The 22,477-nt window shown below is 46.8% G+C and overlaps 1 long non-coding RNA gene across 1 annotated transcript in view; it reads left to right on the top strand.

Annotated features, from left to right (window-relative positions):
- The window catches only part of LOC129529029 (uncharacterized), a 62,925-nt gene that overhangs the window by 15,917 nt on the left and 24,531 nt on the right, over positions 1-22,477 (top strand). The window lies entirely within an intron of this gene.

Here is a 22,477-nt window from a genome sequence, read left to right as displayed (position 1 = left end):
GCTTTGGCTATTCAGGGTCTTTTGCATTTCCACATGAATTTTAAGATTGTTTACTCCCACTTCTGTGAAGAACATTATGGGTATTTTGATAGGGATTGCACTGAATCTCTAGACCTCTGGGTAATATGGACATTTAAATACTATTAGTACTTCCAATCCATGAATATGGGATAGTTTTCCATGTATTTGTGTTAATTATCTGTTATGGGTTGACTTGTGTTCCCCCAAAAAGATATTTTGAAGCCCTAATCCCAGTACCTCAGAATGTCATATTTGGATTAAGGTGTTTGCAGATGTAGCTGAGTTAAGATGAGGTCATTAGGATGGACCTTAATACAATATGACCGGTGTCCTTATTAAAAAGGAGTGAAAAGCCTGCTGGGATTTCGATAGGGATTGTGTTGCATCTACAGGTCACTCTGGGGAGATTTGCCATCTTAATAACATTGAGGCTTCCAATCCGTGAACATGGACTGTTTCTCCATTTATTTAAGAAGGGCTATAATTCGTAAGCAACTATTACACTCAGGCCCTTAGCCTAAATCACGTGTGGTGTGCCGTTTAGTGATGTGGCATCTGAGGCCACAGACGTTAGGAAAACTATGAAGATGACACATGGCTAGCATGCTGGGATTCGAGGCTCCATCTGTGTGACGCTGTTTCTACTTCATCCTGTTGCTTCTTCTCACTGTTAAGGTGGCTGACAGCGCCCCAGCTATCTCTAGTTTAGGGCGCTTCACTGGCATAACTGGTTGTCTTAAAAAAGAGAAGAGAGATTGATTGCAAACAAAAGAGAGATTGGATTCTCTATAGTGACCTGGAAATATGTTCAAGATACAGACGCAAGTGAGTAAGGAAGTCACAGAACTGTGTATATTTTATGGCCTATTTTTATACAAACAAAGATATATGTGTATTTGCACTTAAGGAAGGCCTGGAAGACGATCCAAGAAATTCTTAACAGTGATTCTCTCCAGGGAGGATAACAGTGATCATGGTCAGATTAATGAGGACTTTGACTTTTCATCTTACATTATTGTCTATGGTCATTAGGATATTTTACTATAAGCAGCTGGACGTGGTGGCTCATGCCTGTAATCCCAGCACTTTGGGAGGTTGAGGTGGGAGGATCATTTGAGCCCAGGAATTTGAGAATAGCCTGGGCAACATAGTGAGACCCTGTCTCTGTAAAAAATCTAAAAATTAGCAAGGCGTGGTGGCTTACACCTGTAGTCCTAGCTACTAAGGAGGCTGAGGTAAGAGGATGGTTTAATCAGAGGCTGAGGTGGGAGAATGACTTGAGCCCAGAGTTTGAGTCTGCAGCAAGCTATGATTGTGCCACTGCACTGGGTGCAAAAAAAAAAAAAAAATATATATATATATATATATATGACTATAAACATGCATTTCCCCCTTACGCAGGAGTATCCAATCTTTTGGCTTCCCTGGGCCACATCGGAAGAAGAATTGTCTTGGGCCACATATAAAATACACTAACGCTAATGATACGGATGTATTGCAAAACAATCTTATAATGTTTTAAGAAAGTTTACGAATTTGCATTGGGCCACATTCAAAGTCATCCTGGGTCACGTGTGGCCTGCAGGCTGTGGGTTGGACAAGCTTGCATTGAAAGAATCAAGTTGGGTGGTAATGGGGTAAGATTTTCCCATATTGCCAATTGTAGAACCTCGAAAATGGGAAGTTGTCTGGTTCCGCTTCACAACCGTAGTGACTGTGGAGTAACATCCTTCTGAGAACGCAACTTGCAGGAATGAGAGCAGAGGGGGAAGTTGCACACAAGCACACGCACATATGCACCTGAGGGAACACACCTGTATCTGTCATTCCCTAGGGCTGAGTGGAGCTGCTGCCCCAAGACTAGGCTGCAAGCTGTTCCTCTGGGGTGCGTAGGCCACTTACCCCATCTCCAGAGCCACTCACCCATGGCTGCTGCAGGCCTTGCAGCAGTTCCTGTTTGGGGATGAAGGTAGCCTGTGAAAGTGACAAAGAGGAAGCTGTGGCTGCAACAGTGAGAGCATGGTGTGGGGGGCCCCCTGCCCTTTGCCCTCTAGTAATGGGATTCTCCTGGGCACCTGTGCAAATGGCTCAGCAGGAGACGGAACGCTCCCTAGTGGAGACCATGGAGTAGGTGAGATCTTCATGCTGATTCTCCTTCTCCCTTCTCCTGTTATTGCCCCTTACCCAACAACCTTCCCCGTCCCCTCCACACCCCACCCTTCCCTCCACTGGGGTGCTTGTTTTTGAGTTGGAGTCTCACTCTGTTACCCAGGCTGGAGTGCAGTGGCATGATCATAGCTTACTGCAGCCTTGAATTCCTGGGCTCAAACAATCCTCCAACCTCATTCCCTTGAGTCACTGGGACTACAGACACAGGCCACTATGCCTCTGTTTTTTTTTTTTTTTTTCTAACTTTTGTAGAGACAGGGTCTCCCTATGTTGCCCACACTGGAGATTGGGGCATTTTCACACTGCATTGAAATGACCACCTCCCAAACTGGCCTGTGAGTGTTTTGGAGGTAGGGACTCTTCTCACTGATCTTTGCTTTCCTGATACCTAGAATCATACTGGGGACATAGCAGGCACCTCGTAAATATTGGTTGGATGAATAGAAGGATGGAGCTAAAGCAATGAAGGCTGACATATTTCCACCCAAAACAAATGTTCCTCCAGTCCAAACTCTCTCCCATTGCCTAGATGTGGCCTCACATCTCAGTCTGCTTTCCAGTGAGTATATTCCTCTGCACACACACAAGCACACCGTGGGAGACACCGGTGTTGTCCTCACTGATCCTCCTAAACATCCAAATGCATAGCAGCCTGTGAGAACAAGACAAGCCACAGGCCAGGAGAAAATATTTGCAAAACACATGTCTGATGACTGATGTCCAAAATATGCAAAGAACTCTTATACTCAACAATAAGAAAAGAGATGGCCTAATTAGAAAATGAGCAAAAGATCTGAACAGATACTTCACCAAAAAAGATATACAGATGGAAAATAAGCATAGGTAAAGAGGCTTAACATCAAATGTCATTCAGAAATTATGAATTAAGTCAACAGTGAGATACAACTGCACACTTATTAGAACAGCTCAAATTCAAAACACTGAGAATGTCAAACATACTGAGAAACCAAGAACCCTGAGAACATGCTGGTGAGGATGGGAGCCACAGAAACTCTCATTCATTGCTGATGGGAATGCAACATGGTGCAGCCACTTCGGAGCACAGTGTGATCATTTCTTGCAAAGCTAAATACAGTCTTGCCATAAGATCCAGCAATCATGCTCCTTGGTATTTACTCAAATGAGTTAAAAACTTACAACTACACAAAAAACTGCACACAGATGTTTATAGCAGCTTTATTCATAATTACCAAAACCTGGAGACAATCAAGATGTCTTTAAGCAGGAGAATGGATAAACAAACTATGGAACACCCAGACAACGGCATGTTATTCAGGGCTAAGATGAAGTGAGCTATTGAGCTCTGAGAAGACATGGAAGAAACTTACATGCATATTACTAAGTGAAAGAAGCCAATCTGAAAAGGCTACATATTATGTAATTCCACTCTATGACACTGGAAAAGGCAAAACAATAGAGACAGTTAAAAAAAAATCTGTGGTTTTGGGGTAAGATGGGGTGGGGAAGGGATGACTAGTGGAGCAGAGGGGATTTCTCGGGCAGTGAAACTACCCTGTGTGATACTACAATGATGGCTACATGCCATGATACATTTGTCTAAACCCATAGACTGTGTAACACCAAGGGGGAGCCCTAATGTAAACTTTGGACATTAGTTAGTAATAATGTATCAATATGGGCTCATTGATTTGAAAATATATACCACACAAATGCAAGATAATAATAGAGGCTAAGGAGTGTATGGAGAACTCTCTGTACTTCCTGCTTGATTTTTTCTGTCAGCACAAAATAGTTCAAAAAATAAAGTCTAGGCTGGGTGCAGTGGCTCATGCCTGTAATCCTAGCACTTTGGGAGGCCAAGGCGGGCAGATCACCTGAGGTCAGGAGTTCAAGACCAGCCTGGCCAACATGGTGAAACCCCACCTCTACTAAAATACAAAAATTAGCCAGGCATGATGGCAGGTGCCTGTAATCCCAGCTACTTGGAAGGCTGAGGTAGGAGAATCACTTGAACCCAGGAGACGGCGGTTGCAGTACGCCGAGATCATGCCACTGCACTCCAGTCTGGGCGGCTGAGCAAGACTCCGTCTCAAAATAAATAGGTTGGGTGCGGTGGCTCACGCCGGTAATCCCAGCACTTTGGGAGGCCGAGGTGGGCAGATCACGAGGTCAGGAGATCCAGACCATCCTGGCTAACACGGTGAAAACCCATCTCTACTAAACATACAAAAAATTACCCGGGCTTGGTGGCGGGCACCTGTAGTCCCAGCTACTCGGGAGGCTGAGGCAGAAGAATGGCGTGAACCCAGGAGGCGGAGCTTGCAATGAGCCGAGATCGCACCACTGCACTCCAGCCTGGGTGACAGAGCAAGACTCTGTCTCAATAAATAAATACATACATACATACATACATACATACATAGATACATAAATACATAAATAAAGTCTGTTACAGAGAGAGAGTGGGCAGCTCCTGCCAACTTCTTATTTGGCCTATAAACACATCAGGATATTCACAATAACACGCTGCTGTGATCATTAGCATCAAATATTTGCACATCAAGGGTCTTCTGTGTGCCCTGGGACACCCAGGGGCGAGAGCAGAGAGGTGCAGCAGGTCAGTCTGGCGGGACCTTCATTTCCAACCCACTCTCTTCAGTCTGGTCAGCTCAGGGTCTGCTCCTGGCCCTGTCGTTGCCCCTGACAAGGAGGCTATAGGAACACCATGGACTTCCCAGTCCCATTCTAAAGCACTTGAATCTCTTAGCAAATCAGGTGGCTGTTTACAGCAGCTCCTGCTTCCCCCTGAATACGTCTCCTTCACCTTCTCTGGGGCTTTCCAGCCCTCCTCTTGGTGAGGAAGCTCTGGGAAGAGAGAACAAGTCTATGCTCTGCTCCACCCAGAGGCCTTGAATTGACTTTTTAAACTATGCACATATAACTTATAACTGTCCTTTTTTTTTTTTTGAGATGGAGTTTCACTCTTGTCACCCAGGCTGGAGTGCAATGGCGCTATCTCAGCTCACTGTAACCTCCACCTCCCATGTTCAAGTGATTCTCCTGCCTCAGCCTCTCAAGTAGCTGGGATTATGGGATTGTGCCACCACGCCCGACTAAGTTTGTATTTTTTAGTAGAAACGGGGTTTCTCCGTGTTGGTCAGGCTGGTCTCGAACTCCTGACCTCAGCTAATCCACCTGTCTTGGCCTCCCAAAGTGCTGGGATTATAGGCATGAGCCACTGCACTCGGCCAACTGTCCTTAGATGTTTAAAACACAGTGAAATGAAACACAAAATCAAAGGTTTTGTTTTGGGGCTGGAGACAAAAGAGCTGGAATTATTGAAGATGCAGGATGGAGCTGGTCCCCAGGGTCCCCAGACCATGCAGAGGACTGCACCAGCCATATTAGTTCACTCAGGCTGCCATAACAAAGTGCCACCGACTGGGCAGCTGAAACAACAGAAATGTATTCTCCCACAACCCTGAGGCTGGAAGTCTAAAATCAAGGTGTCTGCAGGGTTGGCTCCTCCTGAGGGTATGATGGGGAATCTGTTCCAGGCCTCTCTCCTTGGCGTGTCGCTGACTGTCTTTATCTTCATATGGTATTCTCCCTGTATGCTGTTTGCCTCCAAATTTCCCCCACTTTTAAAATAGGGTACCAGCCATATTGGATTAAGTTCCACCCTTAAGACCTCATTTCAACTTGATTATCTCTACAAAGACCATATCTCCAAAGAAGGTCACATTCTGATGTCCTGGGGGTTGGGACTTCAATACGGGAATTTGGGGTGGGGAAGCAACATAATTCAACCCCTAACGCCCAAGCATCCAACGACTGCAGGGAGAAGCTCTTACAGGGAAGGAAATGCCAAGTCGCCAGTGTCCTGGGAGATGCAAAGAGCACAGAGCCTCTCTGGTTACCCCAAGAAAAGGATTATGGGAGCTCCAGGAAAATTAGGATAGCAGAGCTCAGGGCCACGGGCTCAGAAGGCTCCTGGCTTTCTGCAATGAGCAGGGTTCACTCTGCCTCCTGCCACTCAGCTCTCCTTCCCTCTCCTTCTGCACAGCCCGGCTCCCCACTGGTTTCTGCCCCAAGTCTTACCTCCTTGGATCAGCCATCCTTCCCCCTGGCCCGATGCACAATGGCTGGGGTTGGGAGGGAAGCAGGAGGAGAGTTACGGAACAAAGCGTGGCTGCTCCGGACAAGGGGCCACAGCAGGCAACACGCGGCAGCTGGACAATCGGCCAGTGTGGCCAGCGTCCCCGACAGACGGCAGGGGCAGCTCTGGGGAGGCTGGTAATGGCTATTGTAAATCAGTTGCTTTGAAGTGATTGACTACATTGTACATCAGTGGGAATTGTGGATTTAATTGGCTAACACCTGCCATGCAAAAGCCATCTTAGAAGCAGCCACTTTTCCTTGTAAGTGTGGCTGTGGGTCTCTGAGAAGACACCCCATCCTGCATCAGGCCTTCACACTCCTGCCAAGAGCCAGTCTGGGGACCCAGGGGTGGTGGCAGTGTTGGCCACTGTTTCCAGGGCTTCTTTAAAAGGAAAACAGGCTGGGAGTGGTGACACACACTTGTAATCTCAGCACATTGGGAGGCTGAGGCAGGCAGATCGCTTGAGGCTAGGAGTTTAAGACTAGCCTGGGCAACATGGCAAAACCCCATCTCTACCAAAAAAATAAAAAATACAAAAATTAGCCAGGCGTAGTGGCGCACACCTGTAGTCCCAGCTATTCAGGGGGATGAGGCAGGAGGATTGCCTGAGCCCAGGAGGTCAAGGCTGCAGTGAGCTATGATTGTGCCACTGCACTCCAGCCTGGGTGACAGAGTGGGATACTGTCTCAAAATAAAAAAAGGGAAAGCAGATGGGCCACAGGTCTAGGTGTATCCACCCAGCAGGGTGGGAGTCCACAGCGCTGCTGGCAGGTTCCTGAATCACATCTACATTATCACTGAACAGAGCTAAATAAACGAAATGATACCGAGGGCCTGAAAGAAAGCCTGGCTGAGGCCGGGCACAGTGGCTCAAGGCTAGGCATGGTGGCTCAAGGCCGGGCACGGTGGCTCAAGGCCGGGCACGGTGGCTCACGCCTGTAATCCCAGCACTTTGGGAGGCTGAGGCAGGTGGATCACCTGAGGTCAGGAGTTCGAAACCAGTCTGGACAACATGGAGAAACCCTGTCTCTACTGAAAATACAAAAATTAGCTGGGCGTGGTGGCACGCACTTGTAATCTGCTACTCGGGAGACTGAGGCAGGAGAATCGATTGAACCCAGGAGGCAGAGGTTACAGTGAGCTGTGATCGCACCATTTGCATTCCAGCCTGGGTGACAAAAGCAAAACTGTCAAAAAAAAAAAAAAAGCCTGATCGATCTTTGGGATTTAAGAGCCTGGTTCTGGTGACTGGGCACAGAGGGAACAGCGTGGCTCCTGTCTGTTCACGAAGGAGTTTATTTTGCTTGGCAGACATGATGGCCCTGGGTATCAACAGGTGGGTGGGCTCACTTGTAAATGAGACTTCCTGCCCAGGGGTAAGCCAACTTATGTTATTTTAGGATAATTCTATTTAATTAATATAAATATTTAATACCTCACCTCTTCCCAAAATGAATTGGAGATAGCAACCCATATCTTAAAGGAACTTGATGTTCTGTATGATAAGGAGTTCTGTGTTCTGGAATACTTCATCAAAAGACTGAAACATTTTCACATTAGGTTCCTTTGACCCTGGCCTGAAAGGGAAAGCGGTAAATGAAAGGAAACAGGCTTAAGCAAAACAAACTTGGAGAGAGGACTTGGAGAGCCTGAAGAGTTGGGGAGGGAAGGTCTGCCTTGGGCATCTCTCCCCAGTGGACTGTGTGACTCCAGGGGAAGATTAGATCATGGAACTCCCCCTGTACAGACCAGAAGCTGGACATCGAGGTTGAAGACCATTGTTAACAATGTTTTTTACCTGTTTTTTGTGATCATCCTAGCTACGAGCTTAGTGGTTTAGGACTCCGAGTCCTAAGCTCTTCCTGCCATTGCTATGCCCCAGTGATCCCACTGCAGAATAATACCTCTGTTTGAAATAGTAAGAAGTTGTCGGTCATGCGTTTCATTTTTATAGAACTCTTTCACACAAGCAAAGAAGAAACTGATGTCCTCCCCCAGAGCCAATGTATCATCAGCTCACTTGTTAACAAGTCCTTTAAAAATGTAAAAAGACTACCTTCTTAGTGAGTTGGCAATTTTAGCAAGGGCTTAACTAGTGATTAGACTCCCTTTGCCATACTGTTTTATTCATTTGCTACTCAAAGATTCACCCAGGGCTTATAGAGGACTGATACAACTTTCCAGCTATGAAATTCCCCATAAGTTGTATTGTTAACTTTACAAGAATACAAGAATGCATCCGCATGTCCTCGCTGTGCAGAGCCAGCAGAATCTGACTCCATAGGGTTTACAGGCGCCACTTAGTGGAGAGCCGCATTCCCTACTTGGCAAACACAGCATCAGTGGGAAGGTTCACAAGGTCAGGGAGGAAGATCAATCATCTCTCGCTGTAAAGTTCTCTATGGACCAGGCGCTGGTGGCTCACACTTGTAATCCCAGCACTTTGGGAGACCAAGGCGGGGGGATCGCTTAAGGCCAGGAATTGAGACAAGCCTGGGCAACATAGATCCCATCTCTATCAAAAAAAATTGTTTTTTAATTAGCCAAGTGTGGTGGCACAAGCTTGTAGTCCCAGCTACTTGGGAGGCTAAAGCAGGAGGATCACTGGAGCCCAGGACTTCGAGGCTGCAGTGAGCTATGGGTCCACCACTGCACTCCAGCCTGGTTAATAGAGCAAGACACTGTCTCTAAAAAAAGAAAATTCTTGGCTGGGCACAGTGGCTCATGCCTGTAATCCCAGCACTTTGGGAGGCCGAGGAGGGGCCTGATCATGAGGTCAGGAGTTCGAGACCAGCCTGACCAACATGGTGAAATCCCGTCTCTACTAAAAATACAAAAATTAGCCAGGCGTGGTGGCGCATGCCTGTAATCCCAGCTACTCGGGAGGCTGAGGCAGGAGAATCGCTTGAACTTGGGAGGCAGAGGTTGCAGTGAGCTGAGGTCGAGCCATTGCACTCCAGCCTGGGCAACAGAGTGAGACTCTGTCTCAAAAAAAAAAAAAAAAAAGAAAAGAAAGAAAGAAGAAAGAAAATTCCCTATTGAGCAACTTCTCTGTTCCAGACACTGTGTCAGGTATCATGGAGGATGCAGAGACTGTGCAACTTGGTCCCTGTCTACTTTAGGACAAGGAGGAAAGCACGAGGACGTAAACAAAAACACGAGGCAGAGGAGCATGCTAACCATACGGCTCTGCCAACACTGAGAAAAATCCATCACTTCTCCAAGGTTGAATTCCAGTGAGGCAGTTTGTCCAGCAACTGTACATTGCCATCTTTTGTTTGTTTGTTTGTTTGTTTGTTTGAGAAAGAGTCTCACTCTGTCACCAAGGCTGGAGTGCAGTGGTGCGATCATAGCTCACTGCAGCTCTCAATCTCCCAGGCTCAGGTGATCCCTCTCACCTCAGCCTCCCAGGTAGCTGGGACTACAGGCATGCATCACCATCCCCAGCTAATTTTTTGTATATTTAGTAGAGACAGTGTTTCACCATGTTGCCCAGGCTGGTCTCAAACTCCTGGGCTCAAGCAATCCTCCCACCTCGGCCTCCCTAAGTGCTGGGATTGCAGATGTGAACCACCATGCTTGGCCTACATTGTCATTTATAATGCACATTCCAGCCCTGGCTCTTCACCCCTTCTCTATAAACAGCAAACCACAGCCCTGTTGGAAGTTCTCACGGGAAAGCAGCTAGCGGAGTGTGGGGCCTCAATTGTGTGCCCTTTAAAGAACCTCCACTTATTAACCTCAAACATGAAGTTATTATTGAAAAGGAGAAGACAGACTGCCTGCCTTAACCAAGGGTTGTGTTTGCAGGGTTCCTGTCTGGGAGCTGCAATCAATAACCAAGACCTGGTTCTAGAGGGCAGTATTGACACACCCATTCCAAATTGCAGACAGTCCAAAATTACCAGACCCAGGGCTCAGCCCTTTCAGAAGGGCACAGTGGGCAGCATAGAAATAGAAGATGAGTCGAGCCCACTCTGTCGATTGCAGGTCATGAAATTACCAGATGATGCACTGAAACAGGGCATCAAAACCAGGCGAACAGGGGGAGCTTGGAGTAGGAGACTCAATCTTCACCTGGTCATAGAAGGCGGGGAGTCCCTAGCCTGGTCATGGGGTAATGAAAGCTTGTGCAAGGAACACTGTGTGAAATATTATGCAAAACTCTTCCCCCAAACGAAATGCTGCAAAGGACTTCTCTCCAGACAGAAAATGGAACTAAACCTAGTATCGCTTAAGGTGGGAGTCCAATTCACAAAAACTCCCTTGGTGCTCTTCTGGACACTACAAAATTAGCCCCGCCCACAGGTCCACCCTACAACTGGGTCTGAGTCCAGACTCACAGGCAAGTTCAAGCATGTGGGGCCGTCTTTGCCCACCTCAGTGCCCTTTCTGTATACTCAGTGCCCTTTCTGTATACTCAGTGCAAACAAGAGTTTTTGTAAGCAGACCTCCTCCAAAGTTTGAAAACCATTTATCATCAGATCTTAGGCCAGACTTCCAATTTAGGGCACTTTTCCTTCAGCCTCCGTGTGGTTTCTTTTTTTTTACAGGCCTCAACTGTGAGAAGATCCGTTCTCACCACCCCTCAGTCCCTCTGCGCTTTGCTCTTGTCCTACCAGCACCCTTCCCCTGCCAAAGATGCCCCTCCCCACTTCCTTACTCTCCCCCAGCCTCTGTGCCGGCCCCAGAACATGAGTACATGTGTGAGTGAGCACATGCATGTGTGCCTGAGTGCACATGCACACATGTGTGTGTGTGTATGTATGTGTGTGTGTGTGTGTATGTGTGTGTGTGTGTACGTATGTGTGTGTGAAGCTGCCCCTGAGGTAGAATCTGGTAGATGGGGCAAGAATTCATTTATTCAACTCAATTGATTAGGCACTTACTATGTGGGGAGATACAACAGTAAAAAGACAAAAATCTGGCCGGGTGCAGTGGCTCACACCTGTAATCCCAGCACTCTGGGAGGCCAAGGTGGGTGGATCATGAGGTCAGGAGTTTGAGACCAGCCTGGCCAACATGGTGAAACCCCATCTCTACTAAAAATAAAAAATTAGCCGGGTTTGGTGGCGTACTCCTGTAATCCCAGCTACTCAGGAGGCTGAGGCAGGCAGGAGAATCGCTTGAACCCAGGAGGCGGAGGTTGCAGTGAGTCGAGATCATGCCACTGCACTCCAGCCGGGGTGACAGACAGAGACTCCGTCTCAAAAAAAAAAAAAAAAAAAGACAAAAGGTCCTGCCCTCCTAGTGGGTGATGGCCCCTAGGAGCTGTGCGTTGCTAAGCCGGCCAGGGAGACAACTCTAGGATACCAGCAAGGGCCGCCTCCACAAAACCAGAGAGAGGCCAGCATGTATGCCTCTGGGCGGTGCTGTCGCCCCACTCCCATCCTATCCCAGTGAGGTGCTCTCCTTCCCCTTCGCGCTCCTCTATGGAAGCATTCTTTCTCCCATAGGTATTTGCAGCCTGTGAGGACCAAAGCCTGTGGCAATCTCAACATCACCTGTAGGAAGTTTTTCTTTTAGGGGGAGGTTGTAGCGGGAGGTTGTGGGGGGACAGAGTACGTTTTCCAGGCTGTCACAGGTCCTGAACTTAGGAATGGCCTCTTTCCTTCAGTAGCCACTTTGGCTCTGTGTCCAGGAGAACAGTCACTGTAGATCCACGGAATGGCTGTCGTGTGTCTCTGTTCACTACCGTGGAACGCAGGGGGTCCCAGGAAGGTGAGAAAGCCAGGGCTGGGTGTCGGGCTGAGCATGGGGGAAGGAAGAGAGCTGGAAATTACTGTCGATCAGGTAGGGCAGTGAAGGAGGCTGGCAAAGTTGGTTAAGGTAGGAGGAGCAGGTACTCAAAGGTCACAGAACCACCGGAAAATGATATTCATTGAGTTCACTTGTCACTGTGTTTGCTCATGGGAGGTAGTAGAGAGAGCACACTGAGATGGCTTCCCATTCAAATCCTCCTCCTGTCCATCTCCAGCTGCATGTCTCCTGATGAATTATTTAACCTCTCCGGGCCTCCTTTTGCTCATTTGGAAAATACTTTTAATTGATACTTATTTTAGAAGGAGGTTGTAGAGATAATGAATAGGAAGGGCAGGGCACATTGAACAAGTTTCATAAATAATATGCATCATAATCATGGCACTTAATTCTTATAACAAGTCTTAATGGTTTATCTCCTAGGAGGAATTTTAGAGATCTTCCAGTTCAGCGGTTTTCGAACTTTGGCCTGCATCAGAACCTCCTAGATAGCACGTGTGTTAAAACACAGATTTCTGGGATCCACTCCCAGAGGCACTGGTTCAGTAGGTCTGGGTTGGGACCAGAGAATGTGCATTTCTAACTAGTTCCAGGGTGATGCTGAGGTTGCTGGTCTGGGGACCACACTTTGAGAACCACTGTGCTAGCCTAAATTCCTCATTTTGCAGAGGACGGTCCTGAGGTTCAATCCTGTTAGCTCCTTCTCCATGGTCAATAGAGTCAGCCTCCCAGATCCAGGTCCAGGCCAAGGTCAGGAGATCCAAGCTGGGAGACAGGAAAACAAAGTACAGCATTCAGGAAATGTGAGGATGCAAAAAGCCAGACTCCAGGCAATGAGCCCCGGGGACGGACCCAAGGTTCCAGCGAGAGGAATGAGCTTAGCAGACAGCAAACCACTGCTGTGCTTAGGAAGAGAACTGGCCTCAGTGAGGTCCTGAGCCACAACCGTCCACGTGTCTGGCCTCAGGGAGCATGTGTGTGTCAGGGGTGGGGGGATAAGGATTGTGTGGGTGACACGGGAGGGTGAGAACCGAGTGTAAGTGCGTCTGTGTGTGTGAGTGCATCTGTGTGTCAGTGTTTTTGGGTGAGGGTGTGTATTAGTACGTGTGTGAATATGTGAGCTTGTGTGAGTGTGTACGTCAGTCTGCTTGGGTATCATCATGATGTGTCACACACAGCGTGGCTTAAACAACAGGAATTTATTAGTTTACAGTCTGGAGGCTGGAAGGCCAAGATCATGGTATTGAAATGGTAAGGATGGTAAGTTATATATGTATATTTTATCTCAACTAAAAAGACGAATAATTTTTTTAAAAGATCATGGTGTTGGCAGGGTTGGTTTTTCCTGAGGCCTCTCTCCTGGGCTTGCAGATGGCCGTCTTTTCCGTGTCCTCACAAGGCCTTCTCTTTGTGTGTGTTCATGTCCTGATCTCCTCTTTGCGTAAGGACACTAGTTAGACTGGATTAGGACTCACCCTCAAGATCTCATTTTGATATAATTACCTCTTTAAGAATCTATTTCCAAATAAGGTTGCATTCTGAAGGACTAGGGATTAGGGACTCAGCATATAAATTTGGGAAGGGGATGAGATTCAGCCCATAACAGCACATCTATACATGTGCACATGTGCATGTGTGTGTACGTGTGTACGTGTATGTGCATGTGTGTGATGGGCCCGGGAGCATGAAGAAGGTGCTTTACAGAAGGCCTGGTAATGTTGGGGAATACCTTGGTGACATCTTTCCCAGCAAGAGTTCTGGCAGATAAGAAATCTGACTTTCTTCTAGCCTCATCCTGGGTTTGTGAGTTTATGAAGAAGCTGAAGAGCTCCATCACTTCCCAGCTAAACATAGCTCTTCAGATCTCAGGGTTTAAGATGATTTCCTCCTAAGTCAACACAGCATTTTGCCTCCATTCAAGCAACCCCTTGCTCCAAGCATCGTGATGTGACAGTGCAGCGTTCACCGGCCCACCCCAGCTGATCTGCCCTATGGCACAAGAATAACAATTGGAAAAACTTGGCTTCCCTCCGAGAGCAATGCCAGCTTTGCCCAGGCCAGCCATCTCTAGCATAACTCTGTTCATTTGAGCTTTCCTCATGTGTGATCATCCTTGTATGACCCCGAGGCCAGAATCCCCATTTATTAAAGCTAGGAAAGACATTTTTGAGGCTCTAGTTAGTTTGTTCTTTCATAGTGAAAGAACTGTTTGTGGGCTCAAAGGGGGATGTGGCAATAGGTTATTTCGGGCTTTCGAAAGGCCTGTTTTCCATCTGGAATGGATGTATTACCTAATAGGCCATCCTTTATAGGAACTGAACAAAGACTCGCTGACACAATCTCAACGGTTGGCCGTTCTTGGGACAGCTAGACAATTATTTTGCTTCTGGGTACAACAAGCCCAAAAGAAGGGGCCAAGGTACACGCAGACCTTAGTTCGAGTTGGAGAAGGCCTGAGGGATAAACCATCAGGAAAGCTCATGAGTTTTCAGAAGCTTCTGGGGCCATCAGGTTGATACCAGCGTGGATGCACCAGGCTGAGGGCTGATGAACCACAGGGCGGTAAATACAGGGCCCAGCCCAGGGCCTAGGGACAGTTCCCGCCCACTAAATGTTTGTTGATCAAATGACTGATTGGAGGAATGAAAAATATTATTTAAAGGAAGGCAAGTGTGTGTGCCAGGCAGGAAAGAGAGGGCTGGACGTGATGGAGAGAGGTTATAACCACCTTCCTCTAGAAGGCTCATTGCAGCAACCACATGGCTTTTGAGAAAATCTTTTCATCAGGAGACGCCTCAGTCTGCCTAAAATTATGTGTTAAGTGTCCATTGTATGCAAAACAGTGGGAGGCAAATAAAAGAAGTCCTTTAGAAAATTTCCATTTCCTGCTTATATTTCATACAGAAAAACATAATTAAAACTATAGACGTAAGGAAAAAGACTGGAAGAAAAATGGAAAAATAATAGTAATTGTACTGGGGTCGTGGGATGATGGCTAAATTTATTTTCTCTTCCTGAGTTTCTATAATGCTCTTTCTTGGCTTTAACATCAAAATAGGGATTCAAAGAATCATGATTGTCTGCAGTTGTGATCGCTGCAGTCAACTCAGGACAGGGGTGCCTTTCCTGGAACCCAAAGCTCAATTCAGAGGATGGGGGTTTGGTAATAGTGGGGCAAAGACCCCAGCAAGGCAAACCTGAGCCATTCTTGGGACAGGGTTGGTCTTGATGGGGCCACATCTCCACATGGTATCCCCCACTTAATTTGCTCCAATACCTCCAAAACCTGGCTTCATTTTTTCGCTCCTCTTTATCATTTTTCCCTTGCTCATTCATTCATCAAACAACTGTTAAGCTCCTTCCTATGAACAATGAGTCCCATCAAGCCCTGGGAATACGTAGAATGAGAATTAGGTCCTGGGCTCACCACTTGCAGAGGAAGCAGATATTTAAACAAATGGAGCCAGGCACGGTGGCTCATGCCTGTAATCCCAGCACGTTGGGAGGCCGAGGTGGGCGGATCACCTGAGGTCAGGAGTTCAAGACCAGCCTGGCCAACATGGTGAGACCCCCCATCTCTACTAAAAATACAAAAAAGATCTGGGTATGGTGGCGGGCATCTATAATCCCAGCTACTCAGGAGGCTGAGGCAGGAGAATTGTTTGAACCCAGGAGGTGGTGGGTGCAGTGAGCTGAGATCATGCCACTGCACTCCAGCCTTGGCAACAGAGTGAGACTCCGTCTCAAAAATAAATAAATAATAAAAAAACAAGTGAAGACAGAACAGGAACAATGGAAGAGCCAACAGGTTCTCAGCGCCAGGAATCTGAGCATCAAGGAAGGGAGGCTTCCTGAAGGTAGCTGATATGTTTGATGATAGATGGTAGATGATATGTTTGAAGTGAGTCCCAAAGAAAAGGTAGGAACACAAATAGGAAAAGACTTTCTGCAAAGAAGGAAATCTGTTTGCAAAGGTACAGCTCCAGAAATGCATAGTGGGTCATACACATTGTTTTTAGGAGGAGCTGTGAGGTCATCAGTCTGGAGCCAAGGGTGCAAGATGAGAGGGGAACATGAGTAGGCATAGCCAGGCTTTGAAGGGCCTCGTCTACCCTACAAAGGTGTGTGGGCTTATCCTACAGACATTGGGTTGCCTGAGTATTAAAGTAGCATGAAGACATGGTACCATTGGTTTTATAGCCAGAGAATTCTGGTAGCCATAAATAGGGCAGGGAAGTGGGACCAAGGTCCAGAAGAGTGATGATGAAACCAGGTTGGGTGGTGGGGTGGTGAAAGCCTAAGCTACGTACCCAGCAGTGAGTGTCGACATGATACTGCAGTGCCGTGACTTGCAGGTCAGCTGGGAGGAGAATGAGGGTGGGGAAGCCAACAGGTCGATCTCTTCCCTCTGCTGGCACCAAGTTCTGGGTGCTCATCCACTCCCTGACCCACAGCTCTTTGCTGTCTAATATACCCAGCACCTTGCAGCCACACTAACCTTCCCCAGGCAGTGTCATCTCATCCCTGTTCTCCCCAACCACCTTGTAGAGCATAATTGCATAAAGGTTAAATTCCCCCTTCATTTTTAAAAAATTAAATTATGTATACATTTTTAAAGCTATCTTTTGTTTTAGAGATAGAGGCTCACCCTGTCATCCAGTCTTGAGAGCAGTGGCACGATCACAGCTCACTGCAGCCTCAACCTCCTGGATTCAAGAGATCCTCCACTTCAGCCTCCCAAATAGCTGGGACCACAGGTGTCCACCACCATGCCCGGCTAATTTTTTAAATTTTTTGTAGAGATAGGGTCTTGCTATGTTGCCCAGGTTGGTCTCGAACTCCCAGACTCACATGATCCTCCAGCCTCAGCCCCTCAAAATGCTGGGATTACAGGGGTGAGCAACCACACCTGGCCAAAATCCTCTTTTAATGGCTACATTCCAAGTCCCCTATTCAGCCTTCACACTCAGTACTTCCTAGTGTGAAATACCTCCACCCAAGACACCCTGTTATGTCCTCACAGAATCTGCCATTTCTGCGCTGACACTCTGTCCTCACAGTGTCTCCAAGGGCTGCCCTCCTCTACCTGTGTGAATGAAATACATCCTCCAAGGCTCACCTCCCCTGTGAAACCTCCCCCACCAGGGTTCCTCATAGAAAGCTCTCCCTCTGCTGATTCCTATGGCATTTTTTCCTGACACTCTACCACACTTGTTTTGCACTGTTATTTACATGTTTTGAACATGTGTCATGGCTCACAGAATAACGTAAGCTCTTTGTGGGAGAGAAGCCATGAGTATCTCACAGAAGCCAGTATAAAGCTGCCTATATAGTAGGAGTCAGTAGATATTGATTGACTGTCAATCTGTCCTTCGAGAGGCTTATCAACAGTACCTGTCACTCTGCTGTCTTCAGTGTGACTGGTGTGCAGTACTGAGAACGGGCCCTGGTCTGAAGCCTCTGCCATTTATCATAAACTCATGACCTCAGGCCAGTCACTTAACCTCTCTGGATCTTCATTTCCTTATCAGTAAGACGGCAAAGTTAGAGGAATCAATGGTGGTTAATTCCTTTTCACTTTTTTTTGATCATAGGACCTCCTTTCAAATGTGGACCTGCTTGTGTGCAGTACATGACAATAAAGCTGCTAGGAACCCAGCCTTCTCCTCCCCCCTCCTTCTCCTCCTCCTCCTCCTCCTCCTTTCCTTCAATCCACTGTAGACTTAGAAAAAAACCTGAAAACTCCCACACTGGGTGGTTCCTTCTAAGACTCAACACCTGCATGGTTACAGGATAGCAAAGATGACCAGTCTCATGGCTCTAGGTCTGGGCACTGCTATGTCTACATAGGACTATGGCAGGATCTAGGCTAAGGGCTTGGTCAAACCCATGCTCACTAATTATAGAGAAGTAGTTACTGCAAAATTTCCCAAGGAAACCAAAGCTAGGGTTTGGTTTCCACTTAGATTGAGCAACTTCCTTCCAGGGCACTCGACCTTCTCAGCAAAACATTCTCTTTTAATACAGGCAGTCCAATAATACACAAGGGTTGTGATTGTGCATTTGACATAAACATATAAATGCACCTTCAGGAGGAAGCTGGGCCCCTGGTTATTCACTCTGGTGGTGGTGTTTACGTGAGGCACTGTCCACTTTAATCATCTTAAAAATTTAGAACAGGTTGAGGTCACGACTCACGGCCAGTATGGTGGCAAGGGACAGCTAAGCGTATACTGTGAGATTTGAAGTAAATAGGCGGCTCACACCTGTAATCCAGCACTTTGGGAAGTCCAAGCGGGAGGACTTCTTGAGGCCACAAGTTTGAGAGCAGCCTGGGCAACACAGGGAGATCTTGTCTCTACCAAAAATATTTAAAAACTAGCCAGACATACTGGGGTGCTTCTGTAGTCCCAGCTACTCAAGTAACTGAGGTGGGAGGATGGCTTGAGCCCAGGAGGTTGAAGGTGCAGTGAACTATGATTATGCCACGGCACTCCAGCCTGGGTGACAGAATGAGACCCTGTCTCTAAGAAAAATTAAAAATAAAGGCTGGGCGCGGTGGATCACGCCTGTAATCCCAGCACTTTGGGAGGCCGAGGTGGGTGGATCACAAGGTCAGGAGATTGAGACCATCCTGGCTAACACAGTGAAACCCCGTCTCTACTAAAAACACAAAAAATTAGCTGGGCGTGGTGGCGGGTGCCTGCAGGCCCAGCTACTCGGGAGGCTGAGGCAGAAGAATGGCGTGAACCTGGGAGGCGGAGCTTGCAGTGAGCCGAGATCGCGCCACTGCACTCTACCCTGGTCAAAAGAGTGAGACTCCGTCTCAAAATAAAATAAAATAAAATAAAATAAAATAAAATAAAATAAAATAAAATAAAATAAAATAAAATAAAATAAAATAGAAATTAATAGTATTACCTCAAGTGAGAGAGGTTGTTTCACATTTCACTGGTAGCCACCTAAAAATAATTTAAAATCACACTAAAGGGATCTAAGACTTTCATTGCCTGAATCCTCCTTTTCAAAATTGTGTCTCCTGTAACTGATATCTTAGGCTCCTCTCCTTCCTCCAGCCAACGTCAGCCTGCGCCCAGCAGGCTGGGCAGGAAGCTCAGTGTCTTCATCCCAGCCAGTCTCTGAAGAGAAACTGGAAACGTTTCCAGTTAACTAAGCCAGTTGCTCCAAAAAGGCCCCCCATTCCTGGGTCACTTTCCTCTGACCTGTTCCTAAGTCAAGTTTGCACTGGTTTGGGGTAGATGGGCTGCAAGAACTGTTTTCAGATTTCCCAGACCTTGCTCTCTCCTTTTTGTAAACACCTTGACCTAAATTTCCCATCCACTGCTTGCTGGTCAGCACTGCATTTACAATTTCCAACTTCAGCTGTTCCTAAAGGAACAACTGGGGTCCAAGATAGCCCATTGGACCTATCTGCCTTAAACAGTAGGGTTCCTGTTCTCTCCTCTGGGGTGGTTGTCACAGGAACTCATGGCAACCAGATCTTCCCCAACAGAGCAACTTCTCAGAGTGGTGGGTGGTTATCGGGGCCAGGCAGAGGCTATGCTGTTGTATATAGTGATGCCTCTGGGGGATTCACAACGAAAGAACCATGAGTGGGTGTGTGGGTGTGTGTAGAGACAGACGGAGATGAGACAGAGAGAGTGCCAAGAGACTTTTGTCACGGTAGCCAGGAATGGGCTATTTTGGGTTATTTTGAGTTGGAATCTCACTCTGTCACCCAGGCTGGAGTGCAGTGGTGCCATCACAGCTTACTGTAGCCTCGAATTCCTGGGCTCAAGCAATCCTCCCACCCCAGCCTCCCAACTGGCTAGGACTACAGGCTCACAGCACAGGCACGGTGGCTGTGCCACTGTGGAGTTCAAGACCAGCCTGAGCAACATAGTGAAAACTCATCTCTACAAAAAATACAAAAATTAGGCGTGGTGGCATGCACCTGTAGTCCCAGCTATTTGGGAAGCTGGGGCAGGAGGATAGCTTGAGCCCAGGAGGTGGAGGTTGCAGTGATCCAAGATGGCACCACTGGACTCCAGCCTAAGTGAGAGAGCCAGACCCTCTCTCAAAAAAAAAAAAAAAAAAAAAAAAAATCCCAGCTCTTCCACTTACTGGCTATAAGATCTTGCTGATTTAAGATATTCAGCTTCTTGGAGCTGAAGTTTCCCCATCTGTAAAATGGGGATGACAATAATAATACCTACCCGATAGGGTGGCTTTGATGATTACACAATGTAATACGTATAAACTGCCTGGCACATTGCAAAGCACTGTGTGTGTTAGCCATTGCTTTTATTACGCTACACCTGTCTCCATGGTTTTACCCCTGACTTTAACACAAACATTTTTTAAAAACTTATTTTGAAAGAATTTTAACCTTACAGAAAAGTTGCAAGAATAATACAATGAACTCCATATACTCTTTGGATTGTTAATATTTTGCCACGTTTGCTTTATCTCCCTCTCTTTTTTCTTTCTCTTACTCTATATATACCATCATTATAGTTATTATTTTTGCTAACCTATTTAAGGGTTAAGTTGTGGGTATTTTGACCCTTTACCTCTAAGAACAAGGAGGTTCACTCATGTAACCACAGTAAAATGATCATATTCATGAAATGTACCACTAATACAATACTATGATTAAATACACAATCCAACTCAAATTTCCCCAACTGACTCCATTATAATGCCTTTTAAAGAATTGTTCTTGCCTGTTCTGGGATCCAACCCAGAATCACATGTTGCTTGCAGTTGCCAGGTCACATGAGTCTCCTTTAATCTGGAATAGCTCCTCAGCCTTGCTTTCTCCTTCGCGCTGAGCTGTTTTTGAAGAATGCAGAGTGTGTAGATGCCCCTCAGCTGGGCATGTCTGATTTTGCTCCTTGTGATCCTGTTCAGATCATGCACTTCTACAGAAGGCTACACAAGTCCTGTCTTCCTCAGCGCATCCTGCTGAGAGGCGCATGATGTTCGTTTTCATCTGTGGAGAAATACTTTGACACTATAAACATCCTGTACCTCACACACCTGCACCCAGCAACTTCTAGACAGATCGGTAAGCTGTGCACTCCATGGCACCGGTGCCGGGCACCTGGAGTTTGGCCGCCCGGGCCCTCAGCCCCGAGCCCTTCCGCCCTTCCTGTGATTCCTCCCATTTTGCTGCACTCTTCCCTGACTTTCAGGACGGGGCCTCCTTCTCGTGCCCCTTCCCCACCAATCACAGGGACTCCGTAAGTTGACATTTGAATGTCAGATTGAAATTAATAAAAAATGCGTGACCTAAGGTCTGCATATCTTTTCAAGGGTAAGTGCTTCAGCAAAAGTTTTTTGGACAAGGATTTCGATTATAGTTCACAAGATTCGGGCCTCAAAGGACATAAATATTCTTTCTATCTGCCTAAGGGCAATTCAGACTGAAAAAAAAAAAAAAAAAACCCTGAAATGGTGTGGAGGAGGGAGGGAGAAAAGAGAATTAAATATGCATATACCTCACAAGCCCGCCACCCTCCTCCATATGGTGTCTATGTAGCAGGCGGTAAAAGACCAGCTCGTTAGAGAAAGCGATAACGTAGAATGTGGTGGACAGATACTCAGGCACTTATTCTATACTGACCAAGAACCTATCGTGGGCTGGTACTGCTCCTACTCTAAGAGCTGTGGTGATCTCGGTGAATTAAACAAACTCCTTGTTCACATGGAACATATATTTTAGTGAGTACTAACAGACAAAGAACAAATATCATCCCCACACCCCCCCCGCCCACACACACAGACAGACACCCATCAGGGAGCAGTAAGTGAAGGGGTATAAGAAGACAAGCAGGCGGGGAATACTTTGCACAGTCAGACGTAATAAACTAGGCTGGGTTCGGTGGCTCATGCCTGTAATCCCAGCAGTTTGGGAGGCTGAAGGGGAGGACTACTTGAGGCCAGGAATTTAAGACCAGCCCTGGGCAACATATCGAGACTCCATCTTTACAAAAAATAAAAAAACTAGCTGGGCATGGTGGTGCACACCTGCAGTCCCAGCTACTTGGTGGAGGCTAATGAGGGAGGGTTGTTGAGCCCAGGAAGTCTAGGCTGCAGTGAGCCATGGTGGCACCACTGCACTCCAGCCTGGGTGACAGAAACCCTGTCTCAAAAAAAAAAAAAAAAAAAAAAGTCATAAACTAGATTTACAAACAGTATATGAATAGACTTTAAAAACATAGTCAATTGACCAATGATTAGCATTTATGATGCAAAGACAGAACAACTTTATACAGAACTATATTCCTGGGTGGGGATTTCTGGTTGTAGCAGGATATTAAGCAAATAATAGAGGACCTTTTCACGTCACCTCTGGCTGAGCCACCCCACTTTGTTGAA

The sequence above is a fragment of the Gorilla gorilla genome, chromosome 1 (genome assembly GCF_029281585.2).
Source record: "Gorilla gorilla gorilla isolate KB3781 chromosome 1, NHGRI_mGorGor1-v2.1_pri, whole genome shotgun sequence".
Lineage (NCBI taxonomy): Eukaryota > Metazoa > Chordata > Mammalia > Primates > Hominidae > Gorilla > Gorilla gorilla.
The sequence above is the reverse complement of the archived record's forward strand: the minus strand, read 5'-3'. Positions and strand labels throughout refer to the sequence as shown.